A 16,415-nucleotide genomic window follows, 5' to 3' on the forward strand; every position below is an offset into this window, starting at 1 on the left:
GGTAGTGCGTCTGTTGCGGTGCTGCGCTGTCTTGGCTGGCTCGCCGCCTCCGGCCAGTGGATGGGAAATGATCATGGCTTCTGACTCGTCCTGGGACACCAATTCATTGCCACTGACCCCCCCCCCCCCCCCCTCCTGCCGCCGCGTGCGTGTCCTGTTACCGTGCGCCACGTGTCCGGCTCGGCGTGGCTTTGGCCACATGTCTGACGCCATGTGACGGGCGGCGCACGTGCGGCAGCGGCGACAACACGTGGGAGCCGCGTGCGAACCTGGACTGCGGGCCGATGCTGGCGCGGTTCGAGCGGCGCTGGGCGGCGCTGACCGAGCCGCAGCGGCGTCAGCTGGCGGCCGGCTCCGACCCGGCACTCTGCGACCGGCTACTGGGCGGCGCCGGCGACGGCAGCAACGGACACGGCAGGTGAGGCGGACCGGGGCGACGGGGAGGGGCTGGCTGCAGAGGAGGAGGCGGGACCGGGCCGACGGGGAGGAGCGGCTTTAGAGGAGGAGGCGGGACCGGGCCGACGGGGAGGAGCGGCTGCAGAGGAGGAGGCGGGACCGGGCCGACGGGAAGGAGCGGCCTGCAGAGGAGGAGGCGGGACCGGGCCGACGGGGAGGGGCTGGCTGCAGAGGAGGAGGCGGGACCGAGGCGACGGGGAGGAGCGGCTGCAGAGGAGGAGGCGGGACCGAGGCGACGGGGAGGGGCTGGCTACAGAGGAGGAGGCGGGACCAATGCGACGGGGAGGGGCTGGCTGCAGAGGAGGCGGGACCGAGGCGACGGAGAGGGGCTGGCTGCAGGGGAGGAGGCGGGACCCTGCTGAGCAGAGAGGAGGCGGCATTGCTGGGGCGACGTTCCAGAGGGTAGCAGAATTGGGGAGTGCTGAGGAACATTCTTAGGAGGGGGGAGGTTGGGGTGGCCCAGGAGAACTACATGATTGGGCAAGGATGGGGAGTACTGACGACAGCAGTGGACGACCTGGGGGACTGCTCTCGGGCAGGGACCGTCCCTTCCGGAGGACGTCACGGATGGACACGGTCAACTGAGAACGGCTGAAGGGGCACTCAGCAAAGCGGTGGGGAGGTGGAGGGGAGGCCGAGGCTCCTGTTTGTGGCCACAATAACCACGCATACACAGACACATATACAGCAACCACAAGACCCTTAGCGTATGGCCAGGACGCTGCTGCGGCTCCGGGTCTGTATCGTGCTGTCCGGCGCCCCGTCACGTTCCCTGAAAAGGCGTCGAACAACGCCAGCTCGGCCGCGAACCCTGGCCTGGCCGTCAGCTGTTGGTCGGCCCCCGGCGCGCCGCCCACTGACGCGCGCGCTGCACGCAGGGGCGCCGCCGACGCGAAGGGGGACGGCAGCCGGCCGGCCGGCTTGCCCGCCACCGCACAGAAGAGGCGCGCACCGGCCAAGGTCAAGTCAGGTCAGTGACGTCACTGATGAGGTCACGGCCGGTGGCGCGCCGCTGGGGCTAGCCGCGATCGCGTCGTTTCCTGGTTTTGTTGTGGCGTCAGCATTAACGAGCCGTGTGCTTATCTTGTTTCCGATTGTTTGTCGTCGTTGGGATAAACATTTTTTTTTTGTGGCTATGCTTCTGATAGGTAAGGATGTGCTGTGGTATTGTGTCCATGTGTGTCCATCGAAAGTTTTTGACAGCAGCTAAGGCGTTTGACCATTACGACGTTTCGGATTGGTCAGAATGCATCGCCTTATTGGCCATCTGAAACAGGCTGATATTACAGGAGGTTTTCCGTCCATTTAAACCATTAGCGATCGGTACAAGTCAAGTGATTTGTTTGCGTCATTCCGGTCATGGTAATCGAATAGCAGGCCTTGGTGGGCCAAAAGGCAGTGACATGTACCCATTCCCCACGCAGAGCTGTCCCAGTCTTCTCCAGTGCTACCGTGGTAAGTTTGAGGGGAGGAAGGACGACAGCTGTTCGAACCGCGCCGGCGGCCGGCGCCAGTGCGCGGTTCGACCGATGCCCGTTAGTCAGTGACGGCCTGGCGGGACTCGGTCGACAGCGTCGCGCCGCTCTAGCCGGAATCTCGTGCTGGTGCTGCTGTCCTGCGTCCTCATCCCCGCTGGCCGTTGTGCGGGGTGACGTCATCAGCCCCACTGGCCGTTGTGCGGGGTGACGTCATCAGTCCCGGCTGGCCGTGTTGCGGGGTGACGTCATCGCTCCTCTGGCCGTGTTGCGGGGTGACGTCATCACTCCCGCTGGCCGTTGTGCGGAGTGGCCGGCGGTAGACTGTGACTTGGGAAGGACGTGTGGTGTGCGTCACTGCTCTGTCTCCCGGGTCATGGCGCGTCCGAGGATTGGGGATAGGGCTTCACTGGCCGTTGTTGCTGACTGACCCGACCTGATCTGATCTGATAGACGTGACCTAGCCTGACCTGATCATTCGGAGTGGACCTTAAGTGACCTGACCTGACGGGCGGTGTCACCAGGTCGCCGCCTGCCGTCCCTGCCGCGCCGCCGGCCGGGCCACCCCGCGCTGTGCCGGCCGCCAGCCCCCGACCGCCGGCCAAGAGAGGGCGGCCTCCAAAACTGAAGCGCTGCTCCGGTGGGTGTCTAGCGGTGGCGGCCGTATAGCGGGGGGGAGGGGGTCGCGTCCCAGCCCACTCTTTTCCGCACCGCCTGTGTCTTCACGCCGTAGCCCAAGTCCCAGTCTATGTCCATCTCACTGTTCTTGTCTCCGCCGCTGTCCGTGGTGCCCCTGTCTGAGCCTGTGTTTGTGTCATCTGCCCGGTTCCATGTCTGTGTCCGTGTCCTCGCCCGTGCCCGTGTTCGTGTCTGCCCTGTCCATGCTGTCCTTGTCCGTGCCTGTGTCCCTATCTCTTCCACTGTCCGCGGCCATGTTCCTGTCACTCTGTGCGTGTCCCTGTCTATTTCCGCGTCTGTGTCTGTGTCGGTATCCTTCAGCGGGGCACACTCGACCGATGGTCAGTGGCACGGCCGCAGCTGTGCGGGAGCGAGGTCGGTCGGCCGGCCTGGCCTGGTCTCGCCCGTGGCTCTGCCGCCACCAGCCTTCGACTGTGGAGTGTGGCGGGCGCCGTGTGCGTGCAGCTGAGTGTCGGGTGGTGCGGCTAGGAGGGCGGCGCGCCCGAGCTAGATAAAGACCGACCTCCGCTCCGGCAGGAGACGGAACGGCAGCGCCGACCGCCGCGCCCGGCCTCAGGTGAGAACGGCGGCTCCAGCGCCCACCGGCCAACGGCCACGTGTGCTGGACAGACCACGGGCCAGCGCCGCCGGCGGGACCGTTGTGGACGCCTGCTGCCGGCTTGTTGGTGACCGCCATCGGACGGGGAGAGGGCAGTTGCTTTCCTGCGGCAAAGACCGCGGCCGGGTCATTGGGAGCGGTGGGCGCGTCGCGTTCGCCGCGATGCCATGTTGAGCCTATCCTGGCTCTGTGGAGTGGCAAGGCGGAGAGGAGCGGACAGCGGGCCGCGTCCTGGGCCTGTTGACTCTGTCTCCAAGCGGGCCGCTGGCGTGGGCTCCGGCTCTGCACTCTGAGTGTGCACTACACTCTGAGCCTGGACTGTGGAGTCACGGTTTGAGGCGCCCGCCGGGTTGTGTGTCGGCCGGCCGTTGCTGGTGGGGCCGGCGTCGAGGTGGCCGGCGCCGCGTGCTGACGACCGTGACCCCCGCCCCCGCAGGCCGGTGCCGCCCGCCGCGCCGCCGCTCCACCGCAAGCCCAACCTGATCGTCAGCCCCGCTAAAGGTGAGCCGACGACCGGCGCCGGCCGGTCTCTGGCCCGGGGCGGCCTGTCCTCCGCTGCCCCGCTGGTCCGGAGGTAGTGGAGAGGACGGGGGCACGGCTGCGGCCTGTCCTCCGCTGCCCCGCTGGTCCGGAGGTAGTGGAGAGGACGGGGGCACGGCTGCGGCCTGTCCTCCGCTGCCCCGCTGGTCTAGAGGTAGTGGGGAGGACGGGGGGATGGCTGCGGCCTGTCCTCCGCTGCCCCGCTGGTCCGGAGGCAGTGAAGAGGACGGGGGCGTGGCTGCGGTAGCGTGACTCCGGGCGTCTCACTGCCGGACTGTGTACGCCCTTATGACGGGTTCTCAGCCCAGGCTCGACAGCCGGTCTTCCGTCCCAAAGCGGTAAAAGGCCGGTATTTAGCTATGATAGCTTCACGCATTCCAGCCTATTTTAGGCTTAGAACGTAGCGCGTATGGTGTCGGGAGGGCTCTTCGGGGGCACTTTCGCCGCATGCCTGGTTCTAGTTCAGACGCCACAGCATGTTTCGCCATGGCCAGACGTGCTTGAGCTGCCCGTGTGCGCCATCGCTCCGACCGCTTCCTGCTGACGCCGCCCCTCCGACAGCGTCTCCGGTGCCGACGCTCGGCTGGCCGGTCGCTGCCCCGGCTCCGCCGTCGCCGCCATCGTCGCCGCCTTCCCCACCTTCCCCGCCACCGCTACCGGCGCCGCCGACGACCACCAAGCGGCATTCGCCGTCGCCGTCGCCGGCTGCCAAGCGGCCGCGTCCTGCCACCATCGGCGGTCACGTGGTGCTCATGACAGACGCCATGCAGCGGCGGGCCGGCCGCGCGCCGCGGGCCGACGTGCCGCCCTCGGACACCGACGACCCGGAGTTCACCGGCTTCGCGGCCGGCGCGCTGGTGGCGGCGGCGCACGCGCCTGGCTGTCGCGCCGGCTGCGCGCTGGTTCGCTACACCGCCGCGCGTGGACGCGGCGCGCGTGGAGGCGCAGTTGGCGGCGGCGCGCGCCGCGCTCGCCAGCCTGTGGCGCAGGGAGGAGCGGCGGGAGCGCTGGCAGGCAGAGCGTGAGCGGAGGAGGGCAGGCGCGGCGTCAGGCCGAGGCGGAGCGGGCCGCCGCCGCCGCCGCCGCCGCCGCCGCTGCGGTGTCACCGCCCGCGGGCGCTCCGGAGCCGGCGGCGGCGGCGGCGGAGGAGCCGCCGGAGCCGGAGTCGGCGGCGCGGCGCTCGTCCAGCCTCAGTGAGAGGGTGCGCGCCGTGGTGCAGCTGCAGCGGCTGCCGGACGGCCGCAGCATCGCTCAGCCGCCGCCGCCGCCGCCGCCGGCTCAGACCGCCGCGCTGCGGCCGCCGCGGAAGCGGAGGCGGCGCCGCGCGGGCGACTGTTTCTCGGTGCTGAAGAAGCGCAAGCCAACGCGGCCGGCCGGCCAGACAGCGCCGCGGCCGCGGCCGCAGAAGCCTCCGCTGGTGGAGGCGCCGCCGGCCGAGCCGCGCCCCGCGGAGGTGAGGACAGCGGGCGGGCGGAGCGGTGCGGGCCGCCTTGGCAGGGAGGCGGAGCGAGCTCGGCTCGGGGTTCAGCGTCCGGCGCGCCCCGGAAGAGCCCCTCACTGCTGTAGCCCCGGCGCTGGGAGGGTTTTGTGAGCGACTGTTGGCTTAATGATACTCCTGACAGTTGGCAATTACGTAGGTAGGCGGCTTGCTTTGCACAGGCCCGATAGCTTGCGCCTGGCGGCAGTCAGACCCTCAGCTGTGTGTGAGACCGGCTTATGGTGGTGACATTTTCTTGGCGACACCGCACATCTCCGTTATCGGCTCCCGGCGGACAGCAGCGTGTCGTGTTAATTAGTGAGGCGTGGCTGCGGCCGTGGCTGGCGGGTCAAGGTTCTCCAGTGTACGGACCAGGGCCCGTCCGAGGTCGTCCTGCCCTCTCCCCCCAGCCTGTCCCTGTCTGCAATGCGGCTGACTGGCCGCACTAGAGCCGGACACCCGCGCGCTGTCCTCAGGAGTCGGAGCGCGATCCCACCGAGGGAGAACACGAGGATGAGGAGGAGGACGAAGAGGAGGAGGAAGAGGAGGAGGACGGCTCGGACGAGGGAGAGTACCAGAAGGAGAACGGTGGGTGGTCTGGTCGCGGCGTACTCATCACCGCAGCCGCTGCCGTTAGTCGGCTGTCTCGGACACGGTGCGGGGTCGCGCGGTCCCCACCGTGTTTCAGCCAGATGTTGATTTCGGCGGGCTGGGCGCCCCAGTGGCGCCGCATCGGCACGTCTTGTGCTTCGGCCGGGCGTCAACAGTGCCAGCACTGGCTCCAACATAACCGGCTGAATTCGGCCAGGGCTATGTTCTGAGACCGTTCTCAGCCGGCTGACGCGGCTGATGGATGATCAGAGATCGTCACGAGTGTCCCTGTTTCGGTTCTCCGTTCGCCCGGCTGAGAATGGCCAGGCGCTGTTCGGCGCGATGCTCCAGCCCAGTCACGTGTGCCAGTCAGTCCAGGCGATCAGCAGCTGCACGCCAGCCCAGCCGGCGCCGATGTGATACTCTTGGCCTGGGTGATACTCTTGACCTAGGTGGTGCCCCTGACCTAGGTGATGCCCTTTACCTAGGTGATGCCCTTTACCTAGGCGATGCCCTTGACCTATATGATGCCCTTGACCTAGGTGATCCCCTTGACCTGGGTGATGTCCTTGGCCTAGGTGATGCCGTTCACCTAAATGATGCCCTTGACCTAGGTGGTGTTTTTGTTTTGGATGTTGCCCGTGACCAAGACTGTGCACGTGACCTAAGTGATGCACGTAAGCTATATGATGTGCCAGCGTCCGGAGTGGTGCCCAGCCGCGGGCGCGTGTCCAGCCGCCGCCCGGACGCCCGTGTTCAGACGTCTGACCGGCGGCGTCCGTGCCCGGCTCGGCAGGCAAGCCGGTGATCATGGTGCTGCCGCCGGTGGTGCAGACGTTCGAGGGCGCGCAGCAGACGCGCACGCTCGACCTCGACACGCGCTGGGGCACCGTCAAGGTCAACGTGGTGCCCAAGATCCGCGAGAAGGACGGCAGCCTGCGCGAGCTGGCCAAGACCACGCGGTCAGTGGAGCTGGCGCGGGCCGCGGGCGCGAGCCCGGGCGACGCCAGTGGCCGGAGAGGCGCCGGCCGGGGCTGACCGGACCGGGCCGACTTTGCTGGGGGGAGGCGCGGCGTGTTGATCAGTCGCCTGCCGACCGGTGTGACGTCCGTGTTGTCGATGCCGGGGGTGGTCGGTATTACGGGGCACCGGTCGGTGAGTGGAAGGTGCAGTCAGCGGGACTGTCCGCGATGGCAGCGGAACCCAACCCGTTCGATCTCAAGGTCACGCCAGGCTACTGAGGTTCAGGATCTGGTGTGGCTGAGCGATCCGGTGTGGTTCAGCGATCTGGTTTGGCTAAGCGATCTGGTGTGGCTGAGCGATCTGGTGTGGCTGAGCGATCTGGTGTGGTTCAGCGATCTGGTGTGGCTGAGCGATCTGGTGTGGCTCAGATCTGGTTTGGCTGAGCAGACATGAGTGCTGCTGATGGGAACCTCCGATCCTTTGCAGCAACGCATGGGACGGGTCCTGCTACACAAACCTGTTCGCTACTTGTGGGTTCGCTACTATATGTAAACCCCTGTAACATCATTCCACCAGCATTTCTTCACTGATTCTGAGTCCCGCTAGGATTCACTGCGCGATGATCACCGCTTTTGAGGAGGCGTTTTTGTTTGCATGCCGACGACGGGGCCTCTGAGCGCCCTCACAGGGCCAGCTGTAGGCGCGTGGCGGCGCCACTGAGCCGTGCTCTCCTCTGGCCGGCAGCAAGCGGGCGGGCCTGGCGGACGCGCGCGACCTGCTACAGCCGCTGCGCGTGCACTGCGCCGTCAAGTACGTGCGCCGGCTGCCGCCGTTCTTGCCGGCGCCGGCGCCGACGCCGACCGAGCGGCGCCGCCCCGCCGAGCCGAGCGGCGCCGGCCGACCGGACCAGCCGGGCCGCGAGCGGGCGGCCACCAACGGCCAGCTGGACGGACGGAGGAGCGACGCAAGGGCTGCTCAGCACCCCTCTCTTGGTGTGTGTGCGTGCGCGCGCGCGCGCGTGTGCGTGTGCGCGTGCGCGCGCGTGTGCGTGCGTTTCATTTGGCAAGGGCAAGTGGTACAGTAAATGCCTTGTGAGATGAATTGCCTTAGTGCCTTTAGCTGCGGGCCCACTGCATGTATGTGGATGTTCCATTGTGGGCACGCTCGCCACCCGCCGTGCTTCGGGCAGCGCCCGTGGATGGGGTGGGCAGAGGAATGGGTGGGGGGCACGCAACCAAAGCGTGCCTGGTCTCGTTGGTTTGTAACCTGTATTTTACTCTGTGATGAGACTCGAAATGCGTTTTGTGATAATCGGCCATGGACTGGACGTGACCCTGACATCAAATCAGCTATGTAGTCAGACGTATGGTTAGACATCTAGCCATCATTTAAACAGACATGTAGTAATTTTCTAGTCGAACATCCAGCCAGGAGCCTGGCCATTCCCCTGTGCAAACGCAGGCAGTTGTTGCCCCCGTCCGGGCGCGCTCTCCGACTTCGGTGGCGTGAGCGGGGGGCGGCGCCTGACCCAGCCTGACGGCCGTGACCGGGGCGGCGCCTGACCCAGCCTGACGGCCGTGACCGGGGCGGCGCCTGACCCAGCCTGACGGCCGTGACCGGGGCGGCGCCTGACTCAGCCTGACGGCCGCGACCGGTTGCAGGGCGACGGGCCGGTCAGGGCCGGCAGGAGCTGACTATCCTGGAGCGGCTGATGCTGGGAGCAGACGGAGTCGGCCGCCGCCGCCGCCGCCGGGCCGCCCTCCATCTTCGACCCGGACACGCCGGCCGACCGCGCCCTGCCGCGCTTCGTGTCGCTAGAGGACGACCTGCAGGTGGGAGCGCCGCCGCCTGGTAGGGAGGGGATGGGGAGCGGCCCGCCCGGCGGTGGGAAGCGCGCACCGCTGGGCCATAGAGCCTCCGCTCAGGTCTGCGCGCAGCTCTGTGTCACAGTCCGCCTCGCTGACAATCGGGCAGGTGTGGGGCACCACTGACACTCGGAGGTGTGGGGCACCACTGACGCTCGGAGGTGTGTGAGACACCGCTGACATTCGGGGAGGTGTGGGACCCCGCCGACATTCGAGCTGGGCTCGGTGCAGGTGTCCGCTGTAGTCAGGGAGCGAGCGACGGGCGAGACCGGTCCAGCCGGGAAGCATCTGAATGCACTTCAGTCCGCAGCCGAGTGAGCACCGAGATACTGAAATACACCGCATACTGGCTGTGGCCAGGTGTGATGGCTATTTGCGTATTGCCCTCCCCCCTTGGTTCGTTTCGCGGCTGTCACCACGCCGTGACCGCGGGAGACCATGGCTTGTGTTCGGCCGGCGAGGCTGATGGGACACTATAGTGGAGAGGATACGCTAGGATGTAGTGGAGAGGGTACGCTGTTTTGAGTCTCCACCGTTTTTGAGGGCCCGTGGTCGAGAGCTCCATACAGAGCCCTGTTGAGGTCCGCTTATCGCCCGGCTGCCCAAACATGACCACATCTCACGTGACGTCTGCTGTCAAGTGTATGGCCCGGCTGAACCCGCGTCGTGGTCGGCGCTGTGTGAGGTAGCCGGCCGTCCTGGTCGGCGCTGTGTGAGGCAGCCGGCCGTCTGGTCGGCGCTGTGTGAGGCAGCCGGCCGTCTGGTCGGCGCTGTGTGAGGCAGCCGGCCGTCTGTTGCGCGGGCGTGCCACCCGGGTCGGGTCGGCCCAGAAGGGCTGCCACGACATGTAGCTTACTCTGTCTCTCGCCCGCCAGGCCTCCAGTTCAGACTCAGACTCAGACTCAGATTCAAACTCAGACTCAGACTCAGAACAGGAGCCGAAGCGTTCGCCCGACTCGAAAGCAGCATCGCAACCAGACCCGGTGCCGGAGGTGGGGCCGACGCCGGAGCCAGAGCCGATGCCGGAGATGGAGTCTGCGCCGGAGCCAGAGCCAGTGCCGGAGATGGAGTCTGCGCCAGACCAAGAGCCGGCGCCGGAGATGGAGTCTGCGTCGAAGCCAGAGCCAGTGCCGGAGGTGGAGTCTGCGCCGAAGCCAGAGCCGGTGCCGGAGATGGTGTCTGCGCCGGAGCCAGAGCCGGTGCCGGAAATGGAGTCTGCGCCAGAGCAAGAGCCGGTGCCGGAGATGGAGTCTGCACCGGAACTAGAGGTGGTGCCGCAAAAAGGAGTCTGCGCCGGAACCAGAGCTGGTGCCAGAAAGAAAGAGTGCGCCGGAGCAAGAGCCAGCGCCGGAACTGGAGGCGGAGTCAAAGAAGGAGTCTGATCCGCCCACCGAGCGGGAGCCGCCGCCGGAGCGGGAGCCGCCGCCGGAGCGGGAGCCGCCGCCGGAGCGGGAGCCGCCGCCGGAGCGGGAGCCGCCACCGGAGCAGGAGCCGCCGGAGCAGGAGCCGCTGCCGCCGCTGCAGCGCTCTGACCTGGATCTGCTGGCGCATATCTGCGAGAGCGAGAGCAAACAAGCGGCCGCTCAGCAGGTACGGGGATCGGCACGGCCCGCGCCGGTGGGGGAGGGGCGGGGCACGGGGGCTCGCTGGGCTGAGCGACGAGCGCGGAAGCACGAGCTGTTGTTAACCGATGCGGATAGTTGCCTCTGTATCGAGATAGGTGGGTGGCGTTGTCATGGGGCTAGGGCTGTGTCCTACCGGCACCAGGGCGTGGCGCTGTCAACGTCCCCAGCTTTGTGAGTTAGAGAATACATGGGAACGGATGTCTGGCAGCGGGCTGCTGCCGCCCAGCTTCGTCACGCGGAAGGAAAGACGGTACGGCTGGGATCCGTACCCGCAGGGAGTCGTGTTGTGATCGCTGTTGTCGAGGCGCTAGGTTCGGGCCCGTTCACGCCCTGTGCAGGGATCGATGTCAGACAGCCGTGTTCAGCGGTAGCTGGCGGGAGTCGTGCGCCATCGAGGCGCTAGGTTCGGGCCCGTTCACGCACTGTGCAGGGATCGATGTCAGACAGTGGTGTTCAGCGGTGGCTGGCGGGAGTCGCGCGTCAGCCGATGCTCCGCAGCCGTTGTGGCCACCGTGGTGGCAGCTGCGCGCCGCGTGGCGCGGCCAGCGGCATGCAACTGTTTTGCGGGTGCGGTGATTGTGTGGATTCGGCCGCAGGGTCACGACCAAAGGCGGTGGCGATGCGCAGTCCACCGCCATCTAACGGGCCGCCCGGACAGGGACGAGTTCACGTCGAGCGCCGATGATGGCAGTGTGGCATCGGCGACGGAGGTCCCTGGTGAGTCTGGATTTGTAGCGATACCTTGCTCACGTTGCGAACGGCCGTGCTTCGTGTTGTTGCATGACTGTATCATCCCGCAGCCACGCTAAGCAGTGATGCTGCCTAATGAGTAATGAAAATAATGCTAATGCGAGGCAAGTTGTATTGCCTTTGGTAAGGTCCGCGCAATTCCGACTGCCGCTCTCATTGACCGCCGAGTTTCAACACGCGCATCCTGTGTGGTGGAAGAAAACAGGGCAAGAAGTGCACTTGACTATTGACGTTTTTGTGGCCCCCGGCGAATTTTATGGCATGCCGTGTTGCATTCTCCCTATTCAATCGCATCGTCTTCTTTGTTACACAAGTGAGACATATGTGAAGTTGCATAGCCCCGGGAGTCGCGGTGCCTTGCTGTCGCTTTGCATTAACCGTGCTTGTGCTGCCCTCAGTGGTGGGAGGGTCCGAGGGCGCCACCCCCTCCCCGTCCACCTCCCGCCCATTTCTGCTGAAAAACGATCGAGCTGATCACTGGCCTGATTTGGACCGCGCACAGTAAGCCGGGTGGCATGCCGCTGACAGTGACCTCTGCTGGTGACCTATTGACCTCTGAGGATCTCCGGTGACCTCTATTGACGTCCGTTGCCTGTGCTGACTTCCTGCCCCCTACCGACCTGTCGTTCCCCCAGTGACCCCCGCTGACCTCTCCTGACCCGCTGACCTCTGGTGACCCATCTGTCGGGTCACCCGATGGGTCACCAAACCCATCTGGTCCTGGTGACCCTCCTGTTGACCCGCGCTGACCTCTTGTTACCCCGATGGCTGTTCATGACCCATGCTGACCTGTCGTGACCCCCGCTGACCTCTCGTGACCTCGGCAGCCGAGTCGGTGGAGGGCGTGGACAGCTCGGGCCGCGGTGCGGACTCGTGCTGGCGGACGGCAACGGCCGTCATCCGCCGACCTCGGCGACCTGGACATGCTGGATGACCCAGGTCAGCGTCATCGGCCGCCGGCCGCCGCCCGGTCGCCGGCGCGCGTCCGGCCAGTGGCCGCGGGCTGCAGCGCCGTGGCCGTGGTCCGCCGGGCCGTGGCGCTGTCACTGGTGGCCGTGGTGATGCCACCACCGGGGCGTGATAGTGGTGCTGTGGGTGGCGGTGCTGTTGCCGTCAGGTCATGCCGCTTTGGTCTCCCTGGCACGGCGCTTGGGTCTGTGGTGGTTGTAGCGCTGTTACTGTTGGAGCATGGCGTGCGGCGACATCCGTCCAGTTGGGTGCTGGGAAGTCGCTGCGAATTCATGCCATCGGACCTCCGTCTCCTCGGAGGACCTGCCGTTTGCGCGCCCCCACACTTCCCCTGCTACTAATGCATTGCCCTTTGACCGCGAACTCTTGCAGTCTGACCTGCCTGTCCCATTGGTTTTTACCTGACCTGACCACCCGATTTGCGTTGCCTGGGGGGCTATCGGGCTCGGTGCTGATTGGCCGATTTTGAGCGCGGGGCGGGGCAACGCGCGGTGGATCAGGATGCACGTGAGCGAGACCTAAATATCCGTCTCCGTGGCGCCCGAGCGGCGGAAGTCTGCCACACCGCCCCCGGGTCACCGCCGGCCATCTGCCGACCATTGCTGGCGTCCCATGTGTCGCAACCACAGCGACTGGTAATCCCATGCGTCGCGATCACAGCGGCTGGCAATCCCATGCGTCGTAGTCACAGCAGCTGGCAATCCCATGCGTCGCCATCATAGCGGTTTGCAATCTCATGCGTTGCGATCACAGCAGCTGGCAGCGCCATGGCGTCGTGTTGTGATAGCCCAGGGCGGCCCCGCGGCGGCGAGCCGGGTCTAATGACCTCACCGGAGCTGACGAGGTCACCGGGTCGCCGGGGAAGCGCGGGCAGCAGCTGATCTGCCCGGTCGGGTCACCGCTCCGGCCCTGACCCGCGGGTCACCACCTGAGCGGACTGACGGCCGCCCGCCCAACGGTGGTAGACAACCAGCGGGCCTCTGTCCAGAGGCCGCGCCAGGCTGTTAACAGGGGGGGGGGGGAGGGGGAGGGTCAGGCTTTTCAAAGTCATTCTTTGTGTGCAGCGCTGCCGTCGCTATGTTGCTTGCATTGTTCTGCTTAGGGGAGGGAGAGCGGGGTGCTGAACTGCCCTGTCTCTGTCTGTGGTGATAAGCGAGCTTTGGGGAGACTGGTGTTTGGGGATGCTGGACAAACTGAAGCGCCGCACGGGCCCCTGGGCGGCGGCGGGCGCAGTCCCGGTCGTCTCGAATCGGCTGTCGTTGGCGCGCTCGATGTCGGGCCCTGTCGAGCCGGCACCCACAGCGGCCGCCGCCTTGGCCACGCTGACCCCGCCCGCCTGTCGGCAGTGATGGCCGAGGGACTGGAGGCGGAGACCAGCGCCGAGCAGTAGCCGCGCGCGGGCCCAGCGCTGCCGGGGGCTTCAGTACGGCGCTGGTGCTGGACGCGGACTCCAAGACGGCGTTGGTGTTGGACGCGGGCCCAGCGCTGCCGCGTATCTCCAGGACGGCGCTGGTGCTGGACGCGGACTCCAAGACGGCGCTGGTGCTGGACACGGACCCAGCGCTGCCGCGTATCTCCAGGACGGCGCTGGTGCTGGACGCGGACTCAGCGCTGCCGCGTACCTCCAGGACGACGCTGGTGCTGGACCGCCCGTCCCGTACAGCGGCGATGCCGCCCACTCGTCGTCAGCGTGGCGTGGGCTGTTCACGAGTGCGCGTACGGCACGACTTCCTGTGTGGCCAACGTGAAGCATTGTCAGGTTTTTGGCGTGTCGACGCGGCGGGCGCCTCTGGTACCGGGAGCGCTACCTCGCGTCGCCCTGTTATATCAGCCTGTTGGGAGGAGCGGGTCGTCAGCTACGCTCGGACTGGAGCCGGCTGGCGACGCGTCGCCAGCGGCTCTCGCGGTAGCGAGCCGGGGCCCACAGCTGCGGACTGGCGGACCACACGCCGCGGGGAGGTGATGACTCCAGGGAGGGGAGGGGAGGGGGCACCCATGGAGGGTGGGATGATTCGCTGGGGGGAGGGGAGGGAGGGGGGGGGGGAGAGCCGACCCTGCGGGGAGGCGCGGCCCGCGGCCGTCGCTGGCGCACCCTCAGTATTCGTGGAGACGCTTTCGTGCCCGGTGTGGCGCCGGCCCCGCTCTGGGGCGTCAGGGACAGCGGCAGCACTTCGTTCATACTCGTGTCGGCCACAGCGGCCCAATCATACCCTGCACGTGTCGGCCGGCGGGCACGTCATCAGCGACCCGGCGCCGGCCGTGCTGAGGCGCCCCCGTGGCGCTCGTGTGTGCCGTGTGGCGCTCGGGTGGCAGTGACTGGTATGCGTGTTCGGCGGCGCCCATATGTATTTTGCCGCGGCAGTGACGAAATACAGTCAGCCATGTTTTTTCTGCGGCGTCTGGTGCGTACGCGGTCCGCACTGGCGCCAGCGAGTGGCGCGGCCGGCCGTGTGTGCCTTGTGGTCTTCTCGAGGCCGCAGGTTGGCGATAGGGGGGCTGGGGAGGGGGGGGGGGGGGGTGGGGGGGGGGAGGGGGAGGGGGCGGGGCGGGGAGCTAGGCAGCGTCCCGGACCGCACTGGTGGACGGGCGTGCTTAACTTGGGCACTGGTGAAGCCGCACTCGAGGCTGGCGGAGCTGGTGGCTTGGACACTGGTGAAGCCGCACTCTAGGCTGGCGGAGCTGGTGGCTTGGACACTGGTGAAGCCGCATTCGAGGCTGGCGGAGCTGGTGGCTTCGGCACTGGTGAAGCCGCACTCGAGGCTGGCGGAGCTGGTGGCTTGGGCACTGGTGAAGCCGTACTCGAGGCTGGCGGAGCTGGTGGCCTGGACACTGGTGAAGCCGCACTCGAGGCTGGCGGAGCTAGTGGTTAGCGTCACTCCCATGGCTCGGCGATCGCGTCGTTGGAACCTGTTGATATGTGCTGGATATAGCTGCCAGCAGCGGATTCAGATGGAGCCGTGGTGGTCCACGTCATTTCCGGACGTAATAAGTGCACAGGCGAGCTCAAACCACGCATATTGTTTCAGTGAGGTAACTCAGCTGTGATGAACATTGGATGTGTGTACAGCATCGCTCGCACCATCACGCCCTCAACCCAGCACCGCTCCGTCCGAGACACCGACGCCACCACACGCTACACAATCCATGCGGCATGCACACGAACATCAACATCGGCACGTCCGAAGCGGACTGGGCCACGTTGCTGCGGCACCTTTCCGACCACCCCGAATGCGCACACGCACGATGCTGGCGGCCGTCACCTTGTGTCGCGCCGCACTTTCAGCCGGACGGGGCGGTCACGGCGCCGGTGCGGCCGTCGCTCGCGCCGCGCTTCGGCCGTCGCCGGCGCGGCCGCGCCGCTCGGCCCAGGTTGGGGCCCGCCGGGGCGCGCGGCGCGCCGGCCTGCACCAGTCCGGCCGTGCACAGCAGCCAGTCCACGGCCGCGAAGCAGCGGTCGTGCAGACCGAGCAGCGAGAGGCCGAGGAGGAAGGCGAGCAGGCCGCCGGGCGTCCACGGCCGCCTGGTCGACGCCGTACAGCCAGTTCTCGCGGATCACTGTCAGGCCGGCGGGCCAGCAGCAGGCGCAGCAGGATGTCGCTGGAGCGGCCCCGCTCCTCGTCCTGATGCAGCGCCCTGCCGGCCGGCACCAGGCGCATCCGGTGCTGGCGGCAGGCTGGCGGGCAGACCCGGCGGCAGCGCGCCGCGGCCGGGTCCAGCGCCGCCGCGTCCGGCATGTATGTGGCTGCCGCGCGCGCGAACGACTCGTTAAACTCGGCGGCCGAAGAGCACGGCCGCACGCCGACGAACTCCGTCATCCACGGGTAGGCCGTCTCCGCCGTGAGGAAGGCGACGTTGCGGTTCAACATGTGCGGAATGTGCCCCTTGGCGAGTCGCAGCATGCGCACGGCCGTCATGTTGAACACCAGCGCGTCCATCCAGGGCATGGTGCAGCCGGCGGCGCGCAGCAGACTGCGTGCCAGGCACCCACGTCAGGCAGTTGACGTGCGCGCCCGGCTCGTCGCCGCTCCAGCTGCAGCCGTGCCGCGTGGGCGACATCCACTCCTTGCGCTCCGCCTGTAGGCGCAGCTCCAGCGGCTCCCTCAGATCCGTGCGGAACGGCACCAGGTCCGAGACGAGTGCAAACTCGCTGAACTCGCCGGCCACGTAGGCGAACACGTCGACGAAGCTGGCCGCCACGCGTCCAGCAGCTGTTCCCGGTCCACGGGCGCTATAGTGAGCTCGAAGACGGCGTCGGCGCCGGGTGCCGTCCCGCTGCTGGCTTTCACCGAGAAGTTGGTGCAGACCGAGTAGCGGAACAGGAAAGCCATCTCCATGTGCGAGGCTGCTGACCGTCGATGTCCATTCGTATCATCTCCATGGCGCCCGCCGTCGACGACACGGGCGGCC

The 16,415-nt window shown here is 67.1% G+C and overlaps 1 protein-coding gene across 1 annotated transcript in view; it reads left to right on the top strand.

Moving 5' to 3' along the window:
- The first annotated feature begins 7,713 nt into the window (after positions 1-7,713).
- Positions 7,714-16,415, top strand: part of LOC119090957 (protein TsetseEP) — a 57,288-nt gene continuing 48,586 nt past the window's right edge. The window contains exon 1 of the mRNA XM_037213684.1: positions 7,714-7,791. The gene's annotated coding sequence lies outside the window, so the exon portion shown is untranslated. The remainder of the gene's footprint in view (positions 7,792-16,415) is intronic.

This window comes from Pollicipes pollicipes, unplaced genomic scaffold (genome assembly GCF_011947565.3).
Source record: "Pollicipes pollicipes isolate AB1234 unplaced genomic scaffold, Ppol_2.1 Scaffold_3216;HRSCAF=3773_pilon_pilon_pilon, whole genome shotgun sequence".
Lineage (NCBI taxonomy): Eukaryota > Metazoa > Arthropoda > Thecostraca > Pollicipedomorpha > Pollicipedidae > Pollicipes > Pollicipes pollicipes.